This window comes from Dicentrarchus labrax, unplaced genomic scaffold, assembly GCF_905237075.1.
Source record: "Dicentrarchus labrax unplaced genomic scaffold, dlabrax2021, whole genome shotgun sequence".
NCBI lineage: Eukaryota > Metazoa > Chordata > Actinopteri > Moronidae > Dicentrarchus > Dicentrarchus labrax.
In genome coordinates this window covers 2,545,884-2,562,314 of record NW_026136703.1, presented here as the reverse complement: position 1 = coordinate 2,562,314, position 16,431 = coordinate 2,545,884, and the positions used below count along the sequence as shown (strand labels likewise).

Below are 16,431 nucleotides of genomic sequence, written 5' to 3'. Positions count from 1 at the left end.
GCAAGGATGTGCAGGAAGTTGGCCAAAATGCAGAAAACACAGGAAATAATCTGTTATCACAAACTTCCTGCAATTACCGCGTTCACTGTTTGTTTATTGTACAGGTTTGCATCAAAGGGTTCAACGAGCATTTATGTGTGCTTCAGAGAGTCCAAAATGATATACATTTAATAAGCCTGAAGCCAGCAGGCACCATTAGTTCCTCTGTGTTCAGTGTGTAGTGACCACAGTGAGCGTTGCTGTTGCAGGTCGAGTGGTGATGGGGCAGCGGAGCTCAGCGGGTTCTGCAGAGAAACAGCTTGGTCTGCAGGACCGCGACCAAAACCTCCCACTCATAAATCTCCAGCCTGTCCGGGCCCCGTCTGCTGAGCTCACTGCCATCACTCACATTCCTGCAGCCACTGCCAGTGACACTGCTAGTGACACGGCCTGTCTGTCTAACTGCAGTTAAAGAGCGCTCTATACACAGACGCTGTCATATTTGTGATTTTAGTACCAGGAGGAAGGATGGGTGTCAGTCAGTCCATCCAACACTTTGGTCCTAAAAACTGTAATCAATTATTGTGATTTGGTGGCTGAAACAGGGTTCCCGCTATTTCCAATAATAATAATAATAATAATAATAAACAATAATTTCCAGGATATTTTATTCAGTAACTGTTCAAATCAAGTAGAATTTATTGTATTTTAAAGAAAATATATATTCTGGAAAGTTAAGTGTTCATTGCACGTATTAGCATCACCGTTAATGTTTAATTATTAGGCTGTATGTATGAAGAGAGCTCTGGATAAAACAGACCAAAGGCACTGAGCCAGGCAGTTCCACTCTGCATCTGGTTAACCCGTCATACAGTGTATCCCACCCACAGTCCAGTTTCAAACTCTATACGGGGCGATCTGAGTGGGGGGCTGATTATGTCATTGTAATGCACGTACTCCCATTAATAACGTGGAGTTGTTGCTTATGGTGAGCCGTCCTTATTACTAACAAAACATTCAAATCAACAACACCTGCAGTCTCTTCCTGGTCCAGGTGTTAGTGGGAATAGTGCAACGGCGCCTACAGAGCCAGACAATGTCAGCTGCAGAGAGACACACAGGCAGTATGAGTGCTCGCTGACCCTTTCTAATTAACTGGGTCACAAGAACACTAGATCACAATCAGAACCAAGCTTCCTGTCCCAGTGTGTGTTAAAGTGTTCTCACTACAGAGTGCTCTACATACAGTACCTACAGAGCAGACGGCGGGCCTTAAAGACCAATATAGAGTTCTTTTTGCATAGAGATGGTTTGTTATTGTATTACAAATATACATCTTCCCTATTTGTTACACTGCTTACTGTTCATTTGTAATCAAACACTGAAAGTACACAAAACTCTTGTTTTATATATATAAATATATAGAAAGGTTGGTACAGCAAACACTGGCGACGTGCACCATAAGTCGACTAGTCAGATACACGTTGCTAATCTCACTAGTCGGTTAAACTAATTATTCTATTTTATGAACGTACATCGCGGGTTGATGGTGTCTTTATGTAGCCACCAGCCGTCCCTGCACTGATATCCTCTCTGTCCCACTTTAGAAGTTCTAGTCCTAACGTTTGGTTCCTGCGGTCTGCTTTGGGATTCTAGCAGCTGATGTCACTCTCTACCATCTCACCTCACACAGCTCATCTGTTAGAGATGGCTCTGTTCAGGGGAGAGAGGATGGTGGAGCTGGAGTGGAGAATAAAATGTATGCTAATTAAGGATGTCACTGAGCACTGAGAAACTAGCAATCACATTATTAAACAGCGGTCAGAGTCACACTCTTTAAATCATCATCAATACAGCACTTACTCACAATAGTGGTCAGCATCTATGGGACACCGTTACCAATTGACTAGTTTTCCTTTAACTAACATTCATTTAGCCAGAGCCCGTAAATAATAGTTCAAATCAAGTAGAATTTATAAAAATAAAATAAAAAAGTGTTAGTTGCATGTACAATCAACAACATCAACAACAAATGTGATCATTAAGAACAGGCTGGATGTGTGTAGATGTGAGCGTCTGCAGCATTTCCAACAGACTGGATGCCAAATGTTCTCCACAAGTGGTGTGAACAGCTCTGAACTGACACAGGAGCAGTTTTGGTTCTGCTTTGCGTCTTTGGTAAAAGGTTCACAAAATCTGAGTGAGGGGCTGAAATACAATGTTGTATTAGTTAGTATATCAGTTAGTTTTCAGAGAAACCCTATTTAAAAGAAAATGTCACCATTTACTTTGCAACAGCTGAACAAAGTGGACTCGACATTCAGTCCAGAGACCTGGCCTACAGGAGTGGGCGTGGTACTGCCCGGCTGCGTGGGGCTAGCTGTACGGACAGACTTCCCTGGAGCTCAATGTGTTCACCGTGGGGTTCGGACCTGTCCTCGAGCGAACACTGGACAGGTAGCTGCCCGTTACGTCAGCGCAGACAGATCCTTTGGGATCGGGATCTTCAGCACCTCATCTGCATATGGGCCAGGGTCCGGGAAAACCTTGTAAAAGACGAGGTCCAACACTTCATCCACGTAATCTGAGAAACCAAAAAGCAAATTATGTTCACTATGTGAAAATATCCAACTGCACTCACTGGCTTGATGTCATTTATTTTTCCCTTGTTGTAAAATGGCTGCGTGCTCATTGTTGGACTCTGAATACGAGCTTTATCTTACTGGTTGACTGTGCTCTCTCTGGCCTCGCTGTGCACTCTCCCGTCAGCTCTCCGGCTGATGCTGCTGCCTGTGGACGTCCTGCATTCTCACTGAAGTGCAGGGCCGCCAGGTATAGCCTTGGGAGGAGAAATGATAACAGATAAATAAAGATGGAGAGCACGTATAGACGTTACAGTATTCAATGCTTTATTTTCACATAAACCGTCGCAGAATGCAGGGCTCCAATGTCCACTTACCACCTTGCTGTATTAATGAGTGGACATCGGAGCCTTTTCCTTTGTTCATTTCAGGATTTGCACAGCTTTAGCTCTGCGCCAGGCAGGTTTTGGTTTGAATGTGTGTGCATACTCCTATCTCTAATAATATAGCCGCTCTTATTTACCTGCACAGCATTCCAAGGAAAGGAAAGACAACATTCTTGGGCGCAAAACGACTCTTTGAAAAGCGTCGAGCGATGAGGTCGGGTAGTGAGGGCTCAGCTTCTCCACGTCCTTCAGAACCCTCTTATTGGTCAGTACCTTCTCCAATCTGCAGAAGGCTGGTGTTCCTGTAAACCAACGTTTTCTATCATAAATCCAAAGTGTTTAAAACTCTTACAGTAACACTGGCTGCAGATGATAATGTGTACACACCTGCGGTCAACCATTTGCCCTGATCCTTTGTAGTGTGGGGTGGGTGAGAACACTGGAAAATGGGGTCCCGTGGGTGAGAATGTCTCGGGCATGTTTCAGGATGGACGTCCACTTTGCCACTGTCTCTGGCCCTGATGTAGAGGAAGCAGCCGTCCAGTACATGTGGTTCTTTATACTGCGAAGCCACTTCTTTAGTTTCTCACACTCCTTGTACTGTGAGATGTTCAGCAGTTTCTTGGACAGTCCTAATAACAGCTAAAGTGTACACGAGTCACTCACAGATATAGAGCGTATATTAATTACAATATTAATATATAATAATAATAATAATATTCTACAAATGATACACCATCACGTTCTAGCTAAGTCGAACCTCTTTCCATGTGACACACGTTGTAGTATTGTGTGATTCTGGCCTCCCTCAGGAACCTCTGGACCCGGGGGTGACGGTCTGTGACAATACTATCCAGAGTCACACTATGGTCCACCAAGAGAGCAAGGCTCCTTTTCAGACCCTCTTTCTCCATGTGGGAGCCCCCACCAACCTCACTGCTCTGATTCTAAAGGAAACACAGTTAACCATGTCAGCCCCTCTATTGCAGCACTGACTGAACGTAGCTGAGAGCAGATCTCCTCACTAACTTGAACCAGCTGTAGATCAATAACCGTGTTGCTCCGCAGGTCCATCATTGTGTAACTGCCATGCTTGGCAGAATGACCTTTAAAAACAAATGCATTACTTTTACATACATTATCTTTTATGTATGATTGTATGGTGTATCCATTTTCTAGGAAACCCTGTCATGCAGTGGTTTGGCTCTGTGATCCGTGTGTCTTAGGGATACAAAAAGTTGTTTCTCCACTTGAAATCTGCTGCAACCTGCCTCTGACCGACTGACCTCTGGTGTGAAGTTGATCCAGACTGGATTGTCCCTGCTGTTTCTGTGTCTGACTTTGTGTGGCAGTGTTATGTACCTGCTAAGTCAACCCTCAGGTCACCACTAAGGATGACATTCTGCTGCTGACTGAGCTGCTCCAGCATGGCGTCCTGCGCCTCCTTCCACCTGTGCACAATGGCAGGCTCTAGGTACATCCGAGCGTGCCTTCGAAAGGTCTGCTGACTCAGACGAGGCTGTGGGAGAGTCTGCAGGGTCGTACGTACTATCAGACGCTTCTTCAACGTCCGACGATGAGCTGCCTTCAGAAGGGTTCTCCTCTTCCTCCAGTTCCAAACGAGGTCTCTTGCATGGCCTCTCTAGTGGTGTCGTGAATGCAGCAGTCGAGGTGCCAACATCGGTGCAGGACACTGTTTTCTGTGCTTATTACTGGACGGAAACATAAGAAATCATATCACAGTAACTGACTGTCCACTGACCTTTACTTCTGAAGTGAGTTGCGAGAGTTTTGATTGAAAGCTGTGTTCCTATTGTGCACCTCTTTGGTGGGTCCGTACTGTGTCTGCCTAAACACCAACAGCAGCGATATTAAACGCATGCCTTTTTCTAATGTCACAATACAGACACACACACACTGCATGCATAAGTGCAGATATAACTCTAATTAATAGGGAATTGGACAGAACACAAGCCTCCCAAACACACACACGTACAAGTGCAGTAATAGCAAATAAATCTGGTCTAATCATTTAAAGGCAGTTATTCCGTTACAATGTAGTATCTCGACAGGTTTGTTATTGTTCCAGTGTTACACTGTTGGTACAGTCAGATGTTTTTCAATGCTCAGATACCATTAACAGGGTTGTGTGTATCTGATCCACCAACCAGCACTTCTTTTAATGAGAAATCCTCATTTTTGAAACGGTCTGCCTCTCATTCCCACAGTGTTCTCCCACTGAAAGAGCACAGCTACAATGGAGGCTGAACACAATGAAGCATTAAAATGCAAAGACTGTACAGAATACACTTACCTTACTACACTATCTTTATGGAAGAAGACAAATAATGGCCTTTAGCCCGTGTTTCTAGAGTTAACTGTTGTTACAGACACATTAGGAATTGTTAAAATGGGATATTTCTTAAGGGAGTTTGGCGCAGGGAGCTTGTACATATACACTGTATGTATATGTTCACACACTTACTACTCCTCCGCCCGCAGTCCTGCTCCGGATGGTTGGCACAGCCCCCGCTGTCAGGACCGGTCTGCGTACCATTCCCGCGTTGTACCCGCGTTGTACCCGCCCGGGTTGACGAAGCAGTCAGACGGTGAGTGGGTAGCGCTCACCAACGGTCCCTTCGGACTGCAGCTGGGTTGTCCTCAATACACTTCAAGCGCTCTGGCATTGCGGCTGGCAGCTGGTGCAGAGCCCTGTGTTGGGCTGAGCAGCCAACGACAGAGCAGTTAGCGTCATTCAATCTTCGTGTCGACATCTTACAGGGGGAAAATGGCGGAACTTCTCCTGCTGAAGAAAAGTTCGGAAGGCTGGAGACACTCAGGTGGAGGGCGGAAGTATTCTAATGAGCCTCCGAAGGGGAGCGAGTCTTCTTCTTTCCTCTATTACTTCTTCTACTACTATTATTACTATTACTACGCCTTATCCTTATTCTTATTCTTATTCTCATAATTCTTATAATTCTTCTTATTCTTTTTTTTCTTCCTTTTCTACTTCTACTTCTTCTCGATTCTTCTCCTACTATAACTGCTTCTTCTTCTTCTTCTTCTTCTTCTTCTTCAAGGCAATTTGCAATCTCAACTTTAAGGTGCATGTCGCCGCCTATCGTACCGGAGTATGTAGAACAGGGTCTGTTTAAGTTTACATTGGTCTATTATAAATAAATACATACGTTATATTCAACCATATTCTACCAAACAGTCCTGTGTTTACTAAGAGATCTATTACCCTCTCTGTGCTGCTGCTTCTTCTTCTTCTTCTTCTTCTTCAAGATTGCAATCTCAACTTCAGGGAGCATTAAATTAAAATGAATTAATAACAAAAAAAACATCCAACCTATTGTACTACGTTCTACTAAACAATCCTGTGTTTACTAATAAATATATTACCCTCTTTGTGCTTCCCACACCTTCTCTCCATTATATTTGACACATTGCATTATTACATTTATATTATACCATTTTCACTTTTACACTACAGTGCACACATACCTGTGAATCTACTTTCCCCAATAGAAATAGTGTGTTATTTGTATTCTATAGTACCCTCAGTGTCTCCAACCCACCACTTTTGACAGATATTTCCTTTTTGCATTCATTTTTTACCCCTTTGCCTCAGGTATACTAACAAAATTAAACTCATCTCTGAATTATACATAAATATTGACATTTTCAAACATTAAATCTTCCTTAACTGACTACATAGAGTCAATACACAGCACTCCATCATCTCAGCTGTATAAACTGATCATTTATCATTATTCTGTTTCCTGAATGGATTTGAAATTGTGGAATCCTGTTTCTACGTGATCCCTTTGATCTTTTGAGCCGTCAGTAAATATCTGTAGGTAATTATTATGAAGGGGAGCTAAATCTGAATGGCTTGGCAAGCTGTCATCTGACTGAGAATGTGTACGAGCACTGAAAAAGTGAGTTTAGCATAATATGTCCCCAAACAATGCAGCACTCAGACACTAACAGCTGGCTCTAGATATTTATTCCAATTACTTGCAAATCTAGCATCCCTATATTCACAAAATATATATATATTATCTTTTCTAATTTCATGCTCAGTTTAATCTACATCTTTAAACAGACCGTTTTAGAAGATACAATTGTTTGACGGCATGTTGAGAGTGTTGTTGTGATTTGTGGATAAATTGAGAAACAAATGAGGTGAAAGAATTTGTCCCAGAGGCACTCCTCATCATCAGTACAGCAGGTTATTGATGTTAGTGCTCATTTCCACTGCAGGTGTGTGTGTGTCTGCTGTAAGTGAAGGACTGGATTCACTTGTATGCAAGGCTGCAGTTTCCATAGCGATGCAGTGTTTTTTATAGATCCCAGTACTCCCTTCAACAACAGTTTGACATGCTCTGTGGTAATTTGGTTTTACACACACACACACACACACACACACACACACACACACACACTCCTGGATGATAGGTTGGACTGAATTTGAACCCACCACCCCATGTCCCGATGGCACAACACACACATCAGCAGCTTCATCTGCCTTTTAAAGGAGGAGAGAAATCACAGGGGTGTGCTGAATGTAGTGGATTTGTCACCTCCTGCGAGTTAGACATTTTTATTGAGTTAGGCAAGTCTTCAGTACTCCTACACAATGCTAATGTACGTCACACATAAAACATGATTCTGTCTCGGAAAGCTACAGATATGGTCGGACACAGCCCCCTCCGAATCCGATGTCAGAAAGGGTTTCTGAAGCTATCTGACCATCCAATAAGCACTTCTGACAAAGCATACAACCAGTGCTTACTCTGTAAAAATAAAAATCTTAAAAAAAAACCCAACAACAACAACATTCCAACAGCTGGGGCGCCAGAAAATAACAGAACAAATGCTTATTTTACTGCTGTCACTGAAATGTATTAACACTATTAAACTTGAATTTAACAGTTCAATCTATTAAACACACAATGTCTGTGAAAAATCTGTGACAGATTTAGTCTTTTTATGAGAAAAATGGAAATCTTCTTAAAATAAGCAGTAATCGTATTTACAGATACATATTTTGTTATTTTACATTATACATGTACATTCATTTCTTTCATATATTTTAAAAATAAAGAGAAAAAATGAACAGATTTTTTGGCTCTGCTCCCAAACAGCTGACTTTTATCATTCAGCCCAATTTAGCAAAGTTTGGACAATGATTGGTGCGTGCTCAGTGCACATATATAATTTTATTATACTACACCTTAATAATAATTTGTAATATGATAAAATGTAAAATAATGTTATATTGAACTACTGCAGACAAGCGCAACTTTCAAAAGCCTTAGGATCATTCTACCATTCTGTCTTGTATTAATTGTTTTTTACAGAAAAAAATTAATTTGCTCTTGAGGGGAACTGACTCCCATCATTCACTTAAATTCATGCAATTTTATTTGTATAGCGCCAATTCACAACAGAAGTTATCTCAGGACACTTTTCAAATAGAGCAGGTCTAGACCGAATTCCATAACATTATTTACAGAGACCCAACAGTACCACCATGAGCAAGACCTTGGCGACAAGGGCAAGGAAAAACTGCCTGTTAAAAGGCAGAAACCTAGGACAGACCCTTCAGCTCTAGGTGGGTGGTCGTCTGCCTCGACCAGTTGGGATGAGGGGGAGAGAGAGAAAGAGACAGAGAGAGAGAGAGAGAGAGAGAGAGAGAGAGAGAGAGAGAGAGAGAGAACAGAGGTAACGACAGAAGGATAGAGACAGAGCCAAAGGTGCACAGCAACAATAGTAGCAACAACTACACTAATAGTAGTGACTGATGATGATGATGATGACCATGAAGAAGATGATGATGATGACGACAACAACGATGGGGGACAATGAGCAATGACAATAGTAATAATAGTAACTGTAGTAATAATAATAGAATAATGAATATGTGCAGAAAGAGAGAGAGAGGAAGAGAGGAGCTCAGTGCATCATGGGAAATCCCCCGATAGTCTAAGCCTATAGCAGCATAACTAAGGGATGGTTCAGGAGTCACCTGATCCAGCCCTAACTATAAGCTTTATCAAAGAAGAACATCTTAAGCCTACTCTTGAATGTGGTGAGGGTGTCTGCCTCCTGAACCACAACTGGAAGCTGGTTCCACAGGAGAGGAGCTTGGTAACTGAAGGCTCTGGCTCCTGTTCTACTTTTAGAGACTATAGGAACCACAAGTAGCCCAGCATTCAGAGAACGTAGTGTTCTAGAGGGGTAATAGGGTACTATGAGCTCTTTAAGATATGAAGGGGCCTGACCTTGAAGAGCTTTGTAGGTGAGGAGGAGGATTTTATATTCTGAATTTTACAGGGAGGTGGGGGGAGGTTTTTAAAGAAGGGTTTTTTTTTTTTTTTTTTTTTCCTTTCTTTTTTTGTGTTGCAGCGTTCTGTAATAATTGGAGCGTCTTAATGGACTTATTAGGGCAACCTGATAATAAAGAGTTGCAGTAATCCAGCCTAGAAGTAATAAATGCATGGATTAGTTTTTCTGCATCCGTCTGTGACCGGATGTGTCTAATTTTTGTAATGTTACGTAAATGAAAAAAGGCAGTCCTAGAGGTTTGCTTCATGTGGGAATTAAATGACAAATCCTGATCAAAGATAACTCCAAGATTCCTGACAGTGGTGCTAGAGGCCAAGGTAATACCATCTAGAGTAACTATATCTTTAGACAGTGAGTCTCTAAGGTTTTTGGGGCCAAGAACAAGAATTTCGTTTTGTTCTGAGTTTAACATCAGAAAATTGCAGCTCATCCAGGATTTGATGTCCTTAATACATGTTTGTAATTTAGATAACTGATTAATTTCATCAGGCTTGATCGACAGGTATAACTGGGTATCATCTGCATAACAGTGAAAGTTAATGGAGTGATTCCTAATAATATTGCCTAAGGGAAGCATATATAAAGTGAACAGAATTGGTCCAAGTACAGAACCTTGTGGAACTCCATGACTAACTTTAGTATTCAAACTGAGAATGATCTGATAAGTATGACTTAAACCAACTTAGTGCGGTTCCTTTAATGCCAATTTGATGCTCAAGTCTCTGTAAAAAAAAAATATGGTCAATGGTGTCAAATGCGGCACTAAGATCTAATAATGTCCATTGTCAGAAGCAATTAAAAGGTTGTTGTTAACATTAACCTGTGCTGTGATGAACTATAAATCGTGACTGAAAATCCTCAAATAAGCTATTGCTATGTGGAAAGTAAATGGTAAATGGACCTGTACCAGTAGTCTTCCGACCACTCAAAGCGCTTTTACACTATGTGCCACATTCACCCTTACAAACACATTCACACAGTGATGGCAAAATCCATCGAACAGAAACTAACATTCATACACATTCCCACACCGATGCACGGCATCGGGAGCAATTTGGGGTTCAGTATCTTACTCAGGGATGCTTTGACATGTAGCACCAGGAGCCGGGGTTCAAACCCACAACCTTCCGATTAAGGAACGACCCGCTCTGCCTCTGCACAACAGCCGCCCCCTCACACAACTGTTTGGCGACTACTTTCTCCAGAATCTTAGAGAGGAAGGGGAGGTTAGAGATCGGTCTATAGTTGGCTAAAACCCCTGGGTCAAGAGTGGGCTTTTTAAGAAGGGGTTTAATTACAGCTACTTTAAAGGACTGTGGTACATATCCTGATAATAAAGAAAGATTAATCATATCCAGTAAAGAAGTGCCAAAAAGGGGTAAGACGTCTTTAAGCAGCCTAGTTGGGATCGGGTCTAACAGACAGGTTGATGTCTTCGATGTAGAAATTATTGAAGTTAGTTAATGAAGATCGCTAGCAGAAAATCAGTCTAGGAGTATATCTGATTTTACATTTGTTCCTGAACATTGAGAGACAGTGATACCTGTTGAGGGCATTTGGTTATTAATTTTGTCTCTAATAATAATTTTATAATAAAAGAAGCTCATAAAGTCGTTGCTACTTAAGTTTATGGGGATATGTGGCTCAATAGAGCTGTGACTCTCTGTCAGCCTGGCTACAGTGCTGAAGAGGAACCTGGGGTTGTTCTTATTGTCTTCTATTAGTGCTGAATAATAGGCTCCTCTGGCATTACGGAGGGCCTTTCTAAGATTATCTTGCCAAATTGAGCGATATTCTAATAATTTGGAAGAGCGCCATTTCCTTTCAGATTTCCTAGCTTTTTGCTTTAATTGGCGGGTTTGGTGGTTGTATCACGGTGCTAGTGTCCTATGTTTAAATATGTTCCTTTTTAAAGGGGCAATAGAATCTAATGTTGTTCGCAGTGAGCTTGCAGCACTATCAACAAGATTACCAATTTGGGAGGGACTAAAGTCGTTATAGGACTCTGTTAAATTCAGACATGGCATTGAATTAAACATTGATGGAATCTCCTCCTTAAATTTAGCTACAGCACTGTCAGATAGACATCTGCTGTAGGAAGTTTTGCCTAATGGCTTGTAATCTAGTAATAGGAATTCAAAAGTTATTAAATAATGGTCAGACAGAAAAGGATTTTGTGAAAGACTATTAAATGTTCAATATCAATGCCATATGATAGAGCAAGGTCAAGAGTGTGATTAAAGGAGTCGACTCGTTCTCAAACGACCAGACAAATGTGCTGTTATCTTCTTCTGAAGGTCTTCTGCAATTTATTTTCCTCTTTGCTACTGCTGCACAATATTGTAAAAACATCATATTGTGGTTATTGTGACCCCTTTTTTGCATCACAAATTCCATATTCACTGAAAAAAAAATGATGATGATGTGAAATGTTTTTGTGCCATTTGTGTATTAACCTGCTCCTTTTAAGCAATAGGTTAAGGGTTCACCAGCTTTTGCCCCTACAAAAGTTTATTAAAAAATATTTTTATATTCGTCTTTTCATTGCACAATTGATTTCCTCAAATTCCTAAACATACAGCTGTTATTTCATATAAACATAGTGGTTCTGATTTAATACAAAACAATGGTAAAACAGAAAACCAAAATGTTCAGGAGGCTCACATACTTTCGAACCGCACTATCTACCGAATGTAGATATGAAACGTAGTTTTGGTTCAGAAATGTAGAGAGATGGTAGGTTTATTTGATTTGCAACACTGACAGTTTATTCTGGTGGGGTTGATGACGCACCACCTGGACATGATGAGAAGAAGAATGTGATTTTGTCAATTTGAGCAGCTTGTTGTAGAAATTCAAAGAATGGCCATGAGACTAGGTTGAGAAACCGAGCTTATCAGCAGCCAGTGTTGTACTGTAATAGATAATAGCAGTGTCAAATACACTCATTTCATCTGAACACAAATCATTCCTCTGTTTGAACAAATTCAAACAGTCCTCAGCGGTGTGTGTGAGCACCTTCAGGCGGCTGCTACCAGCTAGCCTGTCTTTTCTTTGTCATTCCAACTATCAGGCTACCCATGGATCCATCCCCCAGAACATCACATCCCCCCGCTGAGCTGATCTTAGCTGCCAGAGGAGCTGTACAAATCAGTTCTGGCTATTTATAACATCTTGACATTGAGAATGTGGGCTGATCTGAATCCAGCCGCTCAGAATGAGGCCCAAGAGGTGCCTGTCTGTGGCAAACTGATAAAATGTAACAGCTCTGCCAGCTCCCACAGGATTACGCTCCGTATTAGAAACCGTATCGTACCCACTGTCCTGTTCAGAAAGACCTCGGCACACTGCAAACCTGGTTTCAAATACATGGGATTTGATATTCATTCAAGCAGCAATTACTCTTCACTTAATGCCTTTCTCTTTCTTTGTGTTACAGTCTGATTCAAATGTAAGTGCTTTGTGAGTTCAGTTGCCACTATCGTTAGTGCTATCAAATAGATGAAAATGAATGGGGTAGGTAACTTTTCTATCCTGACAGTAGTACATTGTTGTAGCACTCCTAATGGCATTTGAAAGAATCCACCAGGCCTGGACGAAAACAACCAATCAGAGCCGAGAAAGATAGCTGATTGTTGAGTCTCATTCGCAGGGTGTCAAATAGAGATGCTGGGAATGAGACTCAACAATCAACTATCAACAGGATATAATGAAAGTTTCAGCAAATATGACAAAAGGTTACCTACTGCAGCTTTAATGAATAGAAACAAAGGGAAATGAACAATTAAGCATAATATTGGAGAGGAGGAAAACTTCAATTCAATTCAATACCATCCTTTTAATTCGTTTCAGAGTGCCTTCATCAGGTCACATAGGGAAACGGGATATGGAGATTTTTGTAGATGATGAACCGATAATTAGCTGCTTCTTTCGGTCGATAAGATAACTGATCAAATTTTACATGTTTGTATTGTTGTCTGCTGTAGACTGCTTCAATGCCAATACGTTGATCAGTCAGTCGACAGATGATTAATCAGCTAATATCTTGATTATCTATTAATCACTTCAGTCAGTTTTCAAGTAAAAATGCCAAACACATCTGCTTTTCTTTACAGTACCTGGAAATCTTTGGGTTTTAGATAATTGTTTGGACAAAACAAACAATTTGAACATGTCAGTTTGGGGTCTGGGGTCCAGAGGGTGGCATGGAGCCTTTAAGGGGTGGCCGAAATATATGCAAATTTAATCACAAACAATCCCATATCAATATTTGCTTGGAAAATCCCTCAAATTAAGATATTTGAACATTTTTGTGGCAAATTAGTAAAGCAGTGAATAGAAATATCTAAAGGTGGCATTACAAATCAATACATTGTTTTATTAACAAAGCTTCAGACATTTTTACAAATACAAATACATGTTTGTTTTTTTCCTTCTGAAGCTTAGTCTCAAATTAATCTAAATTACAGTGGTAAATTTGACAGCATGGCCAGAGAGTTTTAAGCCATGCTTCAGGGTTCAGGGTTTCAAGCTGGCTGGCCTTTCAAAGGTCTTCTAAATAGGACTGGGGGGGACTGTTGCACCCTAAAATGATTTTCACACCAGCTCAAAAATTGTGATTAATGTTGCAATTTTTTGCAATGAAATTACGGGAGAAAGTGAAAATTGTAAAAAATAGTTGCACTTTTTTGTTATTGGCATACTTATTCAAAAAGGCTTACAGTAAGAATAAAATCACTAGTCGTTTGTTATATAAGGCTCAATGTTTTCCAGGAGTTTTTCTTTCAGGACAGCACTTGCTGACAGTCTTATCATTTACCAGTAGGCCTTTAACATTTGTTGTATCCCCCACAAAAACAGTTAAACGGTTAAAAGGATGTGTGGAAATAGTATAGATTCTAAGTAAAGAACAGGGAGATGGGCTGCCTATCTGTGCTGCAATATGTAAGGTAAAGTGATCCCACTATGTCTTAGTTCCATTTTAAAAGGTATGAGGGAATCAGAGGGAAAACCAGAAAATATTTCCTCCATAAAATATGATCCAGTTTCACCAACATCACTGATAACGCTGTGGATTTGTGCAGTACTCCACTCCGGTAGCTAGCCATGCTGTTGCTAGCTAGCTAACGAAGTGTGAATCTCCCGATATCATTGGTTGAAATCACTTAGTTCATGCTGATGTAAGCACGCATCACATTTTGTTTTACAGGAAGACACAATGATTGGATTTAATTTTTTGGCATACATTGTTAGAGAGGGGTACAATATAATTGGGGGGTGCAATCTTAAAGGGTTAAAATGACATTTTTTATTCACCTGGACTTAATACACTGTCTAATAGGACAAAGGCATTTATCAAAAAAGAAGCTAAGTATATGATTAAAAAAAACTATTAAAAGAAATACACAATACAGACAGAGAACTGTATAAAAAGTTCCTTAAACAGGAAATGATCTGCTCAGAATTCCATTGTGCGAACTATACCATGGCTTTTGGGGGAGCTCACTTACTTTAATGGAATAATGGCGATTGGCGTACAGACTTGAGTAGCACTAAGACAGTTTGTTTTTTCTGATCTTTGTGTGAAAGTGCGTGAAGTTTAGGATATTGTGCCACCACACTAGGATGGGGATGGCAAGCATCTTTATTAAAGCAAATTAAAAGCAAATGATTAGGGACTCATACATCAATAATAGTCACATTTTATACACAAGCCATGATGATAAAGATAAATAAAAATAGGAAAGCATGGCGAAAATAGCCTTTTCTCAATATTTTAGAGAACCCCCAACATTTCACAAATGTTTTCAGAGGAGCTCATGTCCTATTAATTACTCTGCAGTATTCATCCAAATCACTCATTTTACACAACTGCAGTGACTGTAATATAACTTAATTTAACAAAAAAAAGCTGAAACTAATTTCATATAAAAGATTAAGTTGCAGAAACTCAATTTTGTAGGTTAAAAAAGATAGATTAAGCTGCTTTTATTATTCATTTTAAGTGGCACTACCTTAGTTTTGTAAGATACAGGAACAGTCCTAATTAATAACTTATTCATTTAAAATTACAACAGCTTTTACAAAATTGATTACATTCTGATGTAATCAAGTTCAACAATGTAATATATGAATCTGGTTTTACAGTGTATTTGGGTTCATTGTACAGTTTTGAATAGAATGTGTATCTCTGTCACTCTATTCTACAATTCAGTAATCCATCATCAGCTGATAAACATGTGATTACTGTACATTAATGTGTAGTAGTATGAAGCCTTCAGAGAGCGGTGCACAGTCAGGGCAGGGCTGGGGGGGCTCCAGCATCGTAAGAGAGAGAGAGGGGGGGGGGGCTCGGCCGTCGTTGTGAATGAGGGCCAGCATGACGTCAGGAAGCCAATGTCAACAATGCAGCTCCTAGAGGAGAAAAGGCGTTTCATCCTCACACACACACACACACACACACACTGACACAGGAGACGCGTCTACCGCACACCGACTGATGCCCACGGTCCGTTAAAAGCAGCGGTTCTGGCCGTGGGAGGGCTGCGGAGATAAAAACAAACAGAAAAAACGATGTGGACTCACTCTTTTTTCTGAGGAACTGAACGAAGACGAGCAGGAAAGAAAAACGGGTAAGTCGCTCCCTGCGCTACCGGGATAATAAGCAACCATTGGGGCTTTACTACGCTTCAATACACCAGACTACGGGAGCCCCTTGTCAGCCTTTGGATTTGCTTAATCTGTCTGCTCGCGCTGGCTGTCCTCGTTTGTTTGTGTTGTAGTCGTACTGCTGTTACTGGAGTTCACCCCACTGTGTGCTCCTCATTCTTCCCGAGCTGTACCTGCTGTGGCTTTGACACCGCGGCTGCGTTCGCGCAGGTTAGCAGGGATGCTGAGGTTTAGCTAGGTGTTGTGCGTAAGTGTGTTTCCCCTCAAAAAAACGTGTGTAGCCTCGATATCACGTCGGGAATGTACAGAGCTGACAAAGTGTCACACACTGCTTCACTAAGCCGTTTCGCTGTGGGTAACTTTTCCAAAAACCCCACTGCTAACAGACAAACACCAGCAGCAGTTAACGTCATTTGGAAGACTGAATATTGATTATAGCCGACTGAAAGTAAGCTATC

At 40.9% G+C, this 16,431-nt stretch overlaps 1 protein-coding gene and 2 long non-coding RNA genes across 4 annotated transcripts in view; 1 reads left to right on the top strand and 2 right to left on the bottom strand.

Annotated features, from left to right (window-relative positions):
* Nucleotides 1–1,929: 1,929 nt before the first annotated feature.
* LOC127354478 (uncharacterized) lies at nt 1,930–3,390 on the bottom strand. The gene is made up of 4 exons (XR_007881555.1): nt 3,335–3,390; nt 3,085–3,249; nt 2,703–2,818; nt 1,930–2,563 (listed from the first exon to the last, which is right to left on the bottom strand). It is a non-coding gene; the product is annotated as an uncharacterized LOC127354478 (long non-coding RNA).
* A 4-nt stretch (nt 3,391–3,394) lies between these two features.
* Nucleotides 3,395–6,007, bottom strand: LOC127354470 (uncharacterized). Of its 2 annotated transcripts, none has more exons than XR_007881553.1 (3): nt 5,433–6,007; nt 3,708–4,796; nt 3,395–3,589 (listed from the first exon to the last, which is right to left on the bottom strand). It is a non-coding gene; the product is annotated as an uncharacterized LOC127354470 (long non-coding RNA). The 2 variants fall into 2 exon arrangements; XR_007881554.1 differs by having other exon boundaries at nt 3,395–3,942; nt 3,977–4,796.
* A 9,429-nt stretch (nt 6,008–15,436) lies between these two features.
* The window catches only part of bach2a (BTB and CNC homology 1, basic leucine zipper transcription factor 2a), a 50,103-nt gene continuing 49,108 nt past the window's right edge, over nt 15,437–16,431 (top strand). The window contains exon 1 of the mRNA XM_051383726.1: nt 15,437–15,936. The gene's annotated coding sequence lies outside the window, so the exon portion shown is untranslated. The remainder of the gene's footprint in view (nt 15,937–16,431) is intronic.